The 12,488-nt window shown below is 43.5% G+C and overlaps 1 protein-coding gene across 1 annotated transcript in view; it reads left to right on the top strand.

Annotated features, from left to right (window-relative positions):
- Window positions 1-8,648: 8,648 nt before the first annotated feature.
- tldc2 (TBC/LysM-associated domain containing 2) overlaps window positions 8,649-12,488 on the top strand; it is a 114,095-nt gene continuing 110,255 nt past the window's right edge. Inside the window, exon 1 of the mRNA XM_031894700.1 lies at window positions 8,649-8,726. The gene's annotated coding sequence lies outside the window, so the exon portion shown is untranslated. The remainder of the gene's footprint in view (window positions 8,727-12,488) is intronic.

The following is a 12,488-nucleotide window of genomic DNA, read 5'->3' on the forward strand; positions in this document are numbered from 1 at the left end:
CTGTCCCGGATAGTTCCATGAATGTCCCGCATTTCCGTAATAGATTACGGAAATGTGGGACATTCACGGAACTATCTCTGACAGCGGGATGTGCAAGCTCTTGCAGCTTCTGCTCTTTATGCGGCTCCTTGTGCGGTGGCAACAGGCCCTTTTATGAGGTTGCGCCCCGTATGTATTGACGTCAGACGTCAGACGTACGCACGGGGCGCAACCTTGTAAAAGGGCCTGTCACTGCCACACAAGGAGCCGCATATGGAGCAGAAGCCGCTGAAGAAGGAGGAGCGTCTATGGGGGCTACTGTGTATGGGGGCACTGTGTATGGGGGTACTGTCTATGGGGGCAATTGGGGGCACTGTATATTTGGGCACTGTCTATGGGGGTGTACTGTCTATGGTGGGTACTGTCTATGGGGGAAATTGGGGGCACTTTCTATGGGGGCACTGTGTAGGGGGGCACATCTGGTACATAGTTATAACTCACTTATAACCGACTGCCTTCTCTCTATATTTGTATTTTGTATGTAGGAGTTGCTATATTGTTTTCCTTAGGTAGTACCGGATGAGGGTATAGCACATTTGCGTCTGATCCCACCATTTCAACTTTATAAAAGAGTATTTTTTTAAAAAAATGGGGTGTGGTAATTGCGGCGTGGCCACAAAAGTGGGCGTGGTGAAAATTGGAGCGATGCGCGCGCCAAATCTTTTGTCCCTCTTTCCATTTTTCAAATGTTGGGAGGTATGCTATTCTACCAAGGTATATAGAAATTGCTCATAAATTAGGGTGTTTGTGGGCCCCAGGCCCAGATTTGTGGCAAGGCCCCAAAGGCTCAGGCCTAGGGTGGCACACATTAAGGGGCAGCATGCCGCCCAGTTGCAGCACGGGAGTCTAGGTGTGCCTCCCCTGTGCTCTGGGTGCAAGATGGAGGAACACACTTGCGCGCGGCCAAGAGGAGGATGGCCTGGTGGGCCCCCTACACTCCTTTAACCCCCTGAACCGCAGGGTCTGCCCCAAATGAACATCAACATAACGTATCTTCCTGACCCCTAGATGCTTACTGGGGTGAATAACTGTCATGTGGTTGGCTTGAAACACATCTGTTTGACTTTCCAAATTGAATATATATTTATTTTGTCTTGTGCCTGTGATTACATGAGGGCTGTAGAAAGTAGCCCAATGACCCGTAGTAGAACGTAGGGAAGCAGGGGCATGACAGATACGTTGGTAAGACGTAGCCACTCCCAGTTGCAGGTGATTGGTTGATTTGTAAGGGGTATAAAAGGCTGGTAACTGTTCCCGCTTCTCAATCCATTTTAGTCAGCATAGTAAAATGCCCACCCTCCCTCCCTATAGAGGTGGAGATAGCGGAGTGTCGTCGGCGGGGTGATTAAGTTGGGGGAAAACAATGGTTGGGTTAGGAGGGGAGTTTTATAGTTAATTGGGGCTGGCATGCTTGGAACCTCAGGGGTAAGAAAGTGGATTAGGAGGTGAGTTTTGTTGGGTAGTTGGTTCCGGGCTAGAAGGGCAGCTGGCAGCGCCAGTTGCGCTGCGCAGTTATTGGATTGTTACAGTGTTTGGTTATTTAAAAGTTGGTTTGTTTGTTATACAAACATTTGTGTTATGTTTGAAATGTTGTTTCACATTTGTTATATATGTTATGTTTTAAATTAAAACTTTGATTGTTGTTAATAAATTATCTGCGGCCATTTTATCCCAAGAATTGGTGTCCGTGTTGTTTATTGGGGATGGTAAGTAAACAGGTAAAAAGGGGGGTGTTGGTTGGGAGAAGGGCGGGTCAAGATCCAACGTTACTCATGTCATGGGCTGCCAATTCAGTCAGTGCCTGTAGGGACCCGAAACGTTACATGATCTTTAGATGGGTGCAGGCACAGTGAGAAAAGCCTGCCACTGATATGATACATCCCAGGAGATTTATAAGTCTTCCTCTCCAGATCATTTATCAGTCATTTTGGTTAGCCTCTGTACAGACCCCCCCCCCCCCCCCCACACACACACACACCGCCCCTTATTTCTCTTTATTTCCTGTGTGTTTTTACTTCCAAAATTCAATATTCTTTATTAGGCCACAGGTTTTTATTGAGTGTGTGAGTGAATGAATTGCACAGAACATCCATATAGATTATTTCCTTGATGGTAAATCAATACACAGAAAGAGGATTCCTGCATTTGGGCATTTTGGCCAACAGGTAAAAGGCATTGAAAAATAGCACACTGCATACAGATTAATACCTCGTCTATTTTTCCTGGAATTTTGGATTTTTGAGGTTTCTGCTTTGTGGAGAATTCCTAAGCCAAGCAACCAATATGGCACCTCTGATAAATGAAAAGCATTATACTGGGCCCACAGATTACATGGCCACTATAATATCATTTTTAACTTTTCCTTAGTTATCCATATAATGGATATCTTAAGAGGTGAATATATAATATCTTTCTTTTTGCTTGATTTCCCCAAGCATCTGTAAAGATGTTATCAGCCTGGGTTGCCATGTTGTTCTGTCTATGCCATCATTGGCTCAGGCTTTTTGGCTCCAACCTCACTTTTAATCTCCAATAATCATCCTATTGTGTTATAATCCACTAACAAAGCCCAGAAGGGAGTGACATATAGGGTTGCTAGCCAGTCGTTATTTGACTGGCCTAGCCAGCAAATTACCAGGTAGGGCCGGTGAGGGTATTAAAAACTTAGCAGCAATGTGGGAGGTGGCAACCATACCTAAAATCCCTCTTCATTGACTCTTTCTACAGCAGATCACACCTTTTATATAGAGGCCAACCCAGGGTTGGACTGGGGTGTGCAGGGCTCACTGCCCCCCCCAAGGAACCCCGCCACAGCCCCTACACCCCCCAGGGGCCACTGTGGTTGCCCACCCCCCTCCCCCGGGAACGTGTACATTATACTTATCATTGCCACAATCAGGGGAGGAAAATCAGCAGTGGAGCGCCGGAGGGGATCGGATCTGGGCCAGCCTCTGCCCCGCCCATTAGCCCACCCCCATTGGCCCATTCCCCTGCCACAGCTTTAGGATTGCAGGGGCACTGCCTTCAAGATAATCTGGTTGCTGGGCACGATACGGAAATTTAAGGGATAATTACCAGTTTCATTCTGTAAAGCATCCTTATTTGCGCTAATGTAGCCCCACCAGCCAAAGACATGGTGAATATTTATGACTCCCAACCATTAGCAAGATGAAGACTTGAGGAGAATTGATTTTAATTAATTTAAGTGCACTGCCTAAATATAAAAGTCCATTTAGCAGTGACGCAGGCCGGCATTTCTTTTATGTAATGCACCGTATTATTAGGGATATTCTGTTATATTATTATCTGAAGCTGCAACCAGTGGGAAATGTAAGAAGCTGACAGATAACTGAATTATAGGTAGAAATGAAAGGCTAGGAGTGCAGTTGTGTGTCCTATGTATTTAGGTGGCCCTGCTGTTGAACTATAACACCCGGAATTCCATTACAGCCAAAGAGGCTGTTCTATTGCAAAAACCATTATAGCATCTTTGACTCCACATGTGTCTGTGCTGCATTGTGCTTCCTTGTGGGAGAATCTCTGTAACCTTTAGCAGATGAACACTAGAACACCCTATAGGTGGGAATGTAGCACAAGGTATAGTAACCCACATATGTTTATTTGTAATTGTACATGTGGGTGGCTGCTGCCATATTACTTCCTTTAGCCTAAGGCAAAGGGTATATGTAGCTCACCATAGGTCACTATGGCCATCTTCCATAGACTCTATTTTAATCAAATAATTAATATTTTTAAAAATCATTTCCTTTTTCTCTGTAATAATAAAACAGTACCTGTACTTGATCCCAACTAAGATATAATTACCCCTTATTGGGGGCAGAACAGTCCTATTGGGTTTATTTAATGGTTAAATGATTCTCTTTTCTCTTTAATAATAAAACAGTACCTGTACTTGATCCCAACTAAGATATAATTACCCCTTATTGGGGCAGAACAGCCCTATTGGGTTTATTTAATGGTTAAATGATTCCCTTTTCTCTGTAATAATAAAACAGTACATGTACTTGATCCCAACTAAGATATAATTACCCCTTATTGGGGGCAGAACAGCCATATTGGGTTTATTTCATGGTTAAATGATTCCCTTTTCTCTGTAATAATAAAACAGTACCTGTACTTGATCCCAACTAAGATATAATTACCCCTTATTGGGGGCAGAACAGCCCTATTGGGTTTATTTAATGGTTAAATGATTCCCTTTTCTCTGTAATAATAAAACAGTACATGTACTTGATCCCAACTAAGATATAATTACCCCTTATTGGGGGCAGAACAGCCCTATTGGGTTTATTTAATGGTTAAATGATTGCCTTTTCTCTGTAATAATAAAACAGTACCTGTACTTGATCCCAACTAAGATATAATTACCCCTTATTGGGGGCAGAACAGCCCTATTGGGTTTATTTAATGGTTAAATGATTCCCTTTTCTCTGTAATAATAAAACAGTACCTGTACTTGATCCCAACTAAGATATAATTACCCCTTATTGGGGGCAGAACAGCCCTATTGGGTTTATTTAATGGTTAAATGATTGCCTTTTCTCTGTAATAATAAAACAGTACCTGTACTTGATCCCAACTAAGATATAATTACCCCTTATTGGGGGCAGAACAGCCCTATTGGGTTTATTTAATGGTTAAATGATTCCCTTTTCTCTGTAATAATAAAACAGTACCTGTACTTGATCCCAACTAAGATATAATTCATCCTTACTGGAGCCAAAACAATCCTAGTGGGTTTAATTACTGTTAAAATAGGGTTTTTTTTAGCAAACTTTAGGTAGGCAATCCAAATTACAAAAAGACCCCTTATCCGGAAAACCCCAGGTCCCAAGCATTCTGGATAACGGGTCCCATACCTGTAATACATATGTAGGGACCCAAATAGGAATGTTATTTAAAATGCCATGAATTACAGAAGTAATAGAAATAATACTGTAAAATAAATAGAAAAGAAATACATGGGTTACATTAGAAATGAAAATAAACATATCTCCAGATCAATTCATTGTCTTTTGATGTCTCCAAAGGGGAAATTGTGCTCACCACTAAATTTGTAACAATTAGGCAGGGAAGCAATGAGGCTGTGACCACAAAATTCATGTAGACAGCGACAAAAGGTCCTCTGCACTCACCCATTATGAATACATATAGAGATTCTTCAGTGCTTCAGTCATTTCATTTAAAGACAAGACAGAGATATTTGTTGTTGTTTTTTAATTGTTTTTATTTTTTATATAAAATCAGAGAATTATGTAAATAAAGTTTACAGACCTGAGCTGTCCGACATGCATAGAATAGCAGGTGACTATGGAATGAAGCCAGCTCGCAGGATTTGCAGTGGTAAAAGCTGTACAGAAGAGCTCTGCAGCACTGTTTTAGAAAGTAAAACCTTGTCTAACACAACTAAGGAGTGTGACGCCATCTTGTGGTATTTTAGAAAAGACATGCACAAGGCTACTTCAGATGCTGTTAGCTTTGAGATTGTTAGTAGCCCACTAATATCTCCTATCAAATGTTTGTCAGGCAACTGACAATGTTTGCCACCCTTGTCGAGTTATAAACCCAGCCAAAGGGGGCATGTGATGATGGTGGTGCCATCATCAACATTTAAGTCTGTTCTCATTTCTAATACTTTATAATACATTTTAAATTCCTAGCAAAGCACCTTTTTCGTGGCCCCTTACTAGCCAATGGGCGGGTGCCCTGGGTACCCCTGGAACTATAGCAGGGTGACTGTTATCCCAATGTTTCTATATATCTGTAACCTTGTTATGGGCTAAGGGGGCCCAGCCTGAAGGCCAGTTAGGGGGGGATTTGGGGTGAGTGCTTATTTGTGCCCTGGGTATCCCTGGAACTATAGCAGGGTGACTGTTACCCCAATGTTTCTATATATCTGTAACCTTGTTATGGGCTAAGGGGGCCCAGCCTGAAGGCCAGTTAGGGGGGGATTTGGGGTGAGTGCTTATTTGTGCCCTGGGTATCCCTGAAACTATAGCAGGGTGACTGTTACCCCAATGTTTCTATATATCTGTAACCTTGTTATGGGCTAAGGGGGCCCAGCCTGAAGGCCAGTTAGGGGGGGATTTGGGGTGAGTGCTTATTTGTGCCCTGGGTATCCCTGGAACTATAGCAGGGTGACTGTTACCCCAATGTTTCTATATATCTGTAACCTTGTTATGGGCTAAGGGGGCCCAGCCTGAAGGCCAGTTAGGGGGGGATTTGGGGTGAGTGCTTATTTGTGCCCTGGGTATCCCTGGAACTATAGCAGGGTGACTGTTACCCCAATGTTTCTATATATCTGTAACCTTGTTATGGGCTAAGGGGGCCCAGCCTGAAGGCCAGTTAGGGGGGATTTGGGGTGAGTGCTTATTTGTGCCCTGGGTACTCCTGGAACTATAGCGGGGTGACTGTTACCCCAATGTTTCTATATATCTGTAACCTTGTTATGGGCTAAGGGGGCCCAGCCTGAAGGCCAGTTAGGGGGGGATTTGGGGTGAGTGCTTATTTGTGCCCTGGGTATCCCTGGAACTATAGCAGGGTGACTGTTACCCCAATGTTTCTATATATCTGTAACCTTGTTATGGGCTAAGGGGGCCCAGCCTGAAGGCCAGTTAGGGGGGGATTTGGGGTGAGTGCTTATTTGTGCCCTGGGTACCCCTGGAACTATAGCAGGGTGACTGAAGCATTTGCTCTCAGTACTGCAGAAGTTGGACAGCACCATATTAAGGCATTGTTTGTGTGTGCTTACAATATCTTACAATATTTGGAAATGTAATTGCTATTAAAAGCAGTATCTGTTTACATTCACTGCACCACTGCCAATGACTCCTGAAACAATGCTGTAAGCTATCTGCTTAAAGCAGAATGCAAGTCAAAATTTAAAAAGCATACTGCCCAATAGTCCTCCTATTGTTTAGTAAAAACGCCACACTTTTGGCTCACCTAATCAAATATTTACTCAGTCACACTTACTTCACATTTTCTAGAACAGGCAGCCATCTCTAAAAAGGTATTCTCCCTTCCTTTCCCTCCTTGCTTCATACTGCACATGTGTTTCATTCCCCCCCCCCTCTGCCAGATCCGCTTATGATTGGCTGGTGGGCATGTGTAGCTCAGAACAGGAGACAGGATCAATTACACACATGCTCAGAGAATAGGAAGGTTGCCGCTGGCACCCACAGGAAGGGGAGAGCGAGTTCAGTGATGTCACTGTAGGCTTCACACTGCTGTAGGCTACCAGCACCATATCTCAGAGAAGCAAGCAGGGATCTGGGAATTTAGATATGCAGTAAGTACTTAAAAAGAATGCCTTTAGACTTACTTTTAATTTATATTAACCTTTCATTGTCCTTTAAAGAAAAACTATACCCGCAGAATGAATATTTAGCCAACAGATAGTTGTTTATATTATGTATATAAAGAATATAAAGAATCTCACCAAACTGGAATATATATCAGTAAATATTGCCCTTTTACAGCCTTTCCCTTGAGCCGCCATTTAGTGATGGGCTGTGTGTTCCCTCAGAGATCACATGACAGGAAATAATGAAGCTCTAAATGTAACAGGAAGTAGTGTGAAAGCAAAAGGCAAAACTCTGCCCATTCATTGGCTGATGGGGGTTGCATGTATGTGTGCCTTGAAGATCACAGATAAAGAATACACAGTGCTAAAGTGAATAAGGTAGAAATCTTACCCAGTGTAGTTTAGGGTCTGGGTGCTCATGCCCCAGACCTTCAGCTTAAGGAGCCCAAGTGTGGGAAAACAAAAAAAAACACAGGCAGGCACTCCGGAAAAATAAATTCTTAAGTAGCTCAGAAAGTTGAAATAAAACCATTAAACTTACACATGATGTTACAAAGCGTTATGCATTTCGTACCAAAAAACAAAACGCGTAACGTGTTCTTATAATAAAAAGCGCTATTGGTGGCCGATGGAGTGCAGCTAGAAGCGCAGATTTTATTGATCAGCGCGAGCTGTGAGTCCCCTGTATAATAGAAGATACAGTATATAAGTGTTAGCAGCTGCCCCAACAGCAAAAGCCCCTTCCTCTCATACACTATCCCGCCTTACTATACACTCCCTCCCACAGTAATAGCCCCTGTTCTCTGTGTGCACCATTCCTGGACTTTATATATATATATATATGTGCACATGCACTTAGTGCATTCATATTATTGTCAGAGAAACTCAGTATTCTTCTATACATATATTTTTATCCCTGTTAAAAGTAGACAAAATGGCTGCTACAGGCAATGTACCTTGGAGTTAGCAGCAGTTAAGGCAGTGGCCCAGGAACAGTTGTATAACAGCAGAAACAGCAGTTCCAGTCACAGTTTGAAGGCCAGGAGGGCCCTTATCAATACACAGTTTAATTACACGCACATATAAATGCAAATATTTAATGGGGCTAAAAAAAGCTAAGTAGCACTTAAACCAATGTCCGTCTAACCCATATCACTGTATTCAGGGACCCAGCCAATCAGCTCATTAAATACACCAAACTGAGATGCAGCCATTTATAGTGAATAAATATATTTCCAACCCCCCCACCTCAGAATGAGTTGGTTTCGGCCCTCCCTGAGGAAACTAATCAGGTGAATGCTGGTCACATGACCAATGCACCTGAGAAGGAAAGGTAGAGAAGCAGTGCAGGGGCAGATAGGTAAGTGCCCCCAGTGTGGAGTGGCTGATAAAGTCTGTCTCTGTAGATGTGTTTGTGTAAAATATAGTTTAAATCTATCTGTGAGAGAGCATTTGCGCATGTCTCTGTGTGAGGGAGAGTGTGTGTGTGTTATTGTATGGCTGAGTCTCTGTGTGAGGGAGAGTGTGTGTTATTGTATGGCTGAGTCTCTGTGTGAGGGAGAGTGTGTGTTATTGTATGGCTGAGTCTCTGTGTGAGGGAGAGTGTGTGTTATTGTATGGCTGAGTCTCTGTGTGAGGGAGTGTGTGTGTGTTATTGGATGGCTGAGTCTCTGTGTGGGGAGAGTGTGTGTTATTGTATGGCTGAGTCTCTGTGTGAGGGAGAGTGTGTGTGTGTTATTGTATGGCTGAGTCTCTGTGTGAGGGAGAGTGTGTGTTATTGTATGGCTGAGTCTCTGTGTGAGGGAGAGTGTGTGTGTTATTGTATGGCTGAGTCTCTGTGTGAGGGAGAGTGTGTGTTATTGTATGGCTGAGTCTCTGTGTGGGGAGAGTGTGTGTGTTATTGTATGGCTGAGTCTCTGTGTGAGGGAGAGTGTGTGTTATTGTATGGCTGAGTCTCTGTGTGAGGGAGAGTGTGTGTGTTATTGTATGGCTGAGTCTCTGTGTGAGGGAGAGTGTGTGTTATTGTATGGCTGAGTCTCTGTGTGAGGGAGAGTGTGTGTTATTGTATGGCTGAGTCTCTGTGTGAGGGAGAGTGTGTGTGTTATTGTATGGCTGAGTCTCTGTGTGAGGGAGAGTGTGTGTTATTGTATGACTGAGTCTCTGTGTGAGGGAGAGTGTGTGTGTTATTGTATGGCTGAGTCTCTGTGTGAGGGAGAGTGTGTGTGTGTTATTGTATGGCTGAGTCTCTGTGTGAGGGAGAGTGTGTGTGTGTTATTGTATGGCTGAGTCTCTGTGTGAGGGAGAGTGTGTGTGTGTTATTGTATGGCTGAGTCTCTGTGTGAGGGAGAGTGTGTGTGTGTTATTGTATAGCTGAGTCTCTGTGTGAGGGAGAGTGTGTGTTATTGTATGGCTGAGTCTCTGTGTGAGGGAGAGTGTGTGTTATTGTATGGCTGAGTCTCTGTGTGAGGGAGAGTGTGTGTTATTGTATGGCTGAGTCTCTGTGTGAGGGAGAGTGTGTGTTATTGTATGGCTGAGTCTCTGTGTGAGGGAGAGTGTGTGTTATTGTATGGCTGAGTCTCTGTGTGAGGGAGAGTGTGTGTTATTGTATGGCTGAGTCTCTGTGTGAGGGAGAGTGTGTGTGTAATTGTATGGCTGAGTCTCTGTGTGAGGGAGAGTGTGTGTGTTATTGTATGGCTGAGTCTCTGTGTGAGGGAGAGTGTGTGTGTTATTGTATGGCTGAGTCTCTGTGTGAGGGAGAGTGTATGTGTGTGTGTTATTGTATGGCTGAGTCTCTGTGTGAGGGAGAGTGTGTGTGTTATTGTATGGCTGAGTCTCTGTGTGAGGGAGTGTGTGTGTGTGTTATTGTATGGCTGAGTCTCTGTGTGAGGGAGTGTGTGTGTGTTATTGTATGGCTGTGTCTCTGTGTGAGGGAGTGTGTATGTGTTATTGTATGGCTGAGTCTCTGTGTGAGGGAGTGTGTGTGTGTTATTGTATGGCTGAGTCTCTGTGTGAGGGAGTGTGTGTGTGTTATTGGATGGCTGAGTCTCTGTGTGAGGGAGTGTGTGTGTGTTATTGTATGGCTGAGTCTCTGTGTGAGGGAGAGTGTGTGTGTTATTGTATGGCTGAGTCTCTGTGTGAGGGAGAGTGTGTGTTATTGTATGGCTGAGTCTCTGTGTGAGGGAGAGTGTGTGTGTTATTGTATGGCTGAGTCTCTGTGTGAGGGAGAGTGTGTGTTATTGTATGGCTGAGTCTCTGTGTGAGGGAGAGTGTGTGTTATTGTATGGCTGAGTCTCTGTGTGAGGGAGAGTGTGTGTGTGTTATTGTATGGCTGAGTCTCTGTGTGAGGGAGAGTGTGTGTTATTGTATGGCTGAGTCTCTGTGTGAGGGAGAGTGTGTGTGTTATTGTATGGCTGAGTCTCTGTGTGAGGGAGAGTGTGTGTGTTATTGTATGGCTGAGTCTCTGTGTGAGGGAGAGAGTGTGTGTTATTGTATGGCTGAGTCTCTGTGTGAGGGAGAGTGTGTGTGTGTTATTGTATGGCTGAGTCTCTGTGTGAGGGAGAGTGTGTGTGTGTGTGTGTTATTGTATGGCTGAGTCTCTGTGTGAGGGAGAGTGTGTGTGTGTTATTGTATGGCTGAGTCTCTGTGTGAGGGAGAGTGTGTGTTATTGTATGGCTGAGTCTCTGTGTGAGGGAGAGTGTGTGTGTGTTATTGTATGGCTGAGTCTCTGTGTGAGGGAGAGTGTGTGTGTGTGTGTGTTATTGTATGGCTGAGTCTCTGTGTGAGGGAGAGTGTGTGTGTGTTATTGTATGGCTGAGTTCTTAACCTCTTTTTATTGTGGTCAATAGCTTTCTTACTGCATTTGTGCAAAAATGGTGATGCATGGCATCAATAACGGCAGAGTTTCTGTGTGTTACTGTATATTTAATATAGTGTGTAAGCCAACATCACTGGCCATGTAGCCCATAGCAACCAATTAGAACTTTGCATTTGTTTTGTAACTTATAGGTGACCATTCAAATGTAATTGCTGATTGGTTGCTATGGGCAACATCACCTGACATTATTTACTAACTATGAATTAGGCGCTGGCTTAATTCTACTATGTGTTTAGGGATATTATATATGAATTAAGGCATTGGATCTATCATATCATGTGTTCTGGGGTTATTATATGTGAATTACTGGATAGAGTCCAATTCTTTACAATGTGTATGGAAAGTAAAATACATTACATTGGCACAGTATCAAATGTACCGTTCGCTCTCAGGCATTATATAGCAAATTTGCAATGGATTCTGCCCTTAGTTTGAATTTCATCTTGGCACTTTACTTATTTGTAAATGGTTTTTGTAAAAGGTTATTATAAAAACAATCCTTATATTACTATAATTATGCTATCAAAATGAAAAAAAAAAAAAACAGCCTCTGCCTATTCTACTCATTGATATCAATCACACTGCTAATAAGAACTGGTAAAATATATATTGGGAAGTAATATTTATATTTAATTTTGAAATATCACATGGGGCTAGCCATATTCTTCATTTCCCATTGTGCCACAGCCATGTGACATGTGCTCTGATAAACTTCAGTCACACTTTACTGCTGCGCTGCAAGTTGGAGTGATATCCCCCACCCCCAGCAGCCGATCAGCAGAACAATGGGAAGGGAGCAAGATAGCAGCTCCCAGTAGGTATAAGAATAGCAATCAATAGTAAGAAATCCAAGTCCGACTTGGGACTCCTCCAGTTACATGGGAGTAGGAGAAACAATGGGTTAGCTGAAAGCGGTTCTAATGTGTAGTGCTGGCTCCTTCTGAAAGCTCAGACTCAGGCACACTTTACTGCTGCGCTGCAAGTTGGAGTGATATCCCCCCCCCAGCAGCCGCTCAGCAGAACAATGGGAAGGGAGCAAGATAGCAGCTCCCAGTAGGTATCAGAATAGCACTCAATAGTAAGAAATCCAAGTCCGGCTTGGGACTCCTCCAGTTACATGGGAGTAGGAGAAACAATAGGTTAGCTGAAAGCAGTTCTAATGTGTAGCGCTGGCTGAAAGCTCAGACTCAGGCACAATGCGCTGAGATGGCGCCTACACACCAATATTACAGCTAAATATACATTTGT

Source organism: Xenopus tropicalis, chromosome 10, assembly GCF_000004195.4.
Source record: "Xenopus tropicalis strain Nigerian chromosome 10, UCB_Xtro_10.0, whole genome shotgun sequence".
NCBI lineage: Eukaryota > Metazoa > Chordata > Amphibia > Anura > Pipidae > Xenopus > Xenopus tropicalis.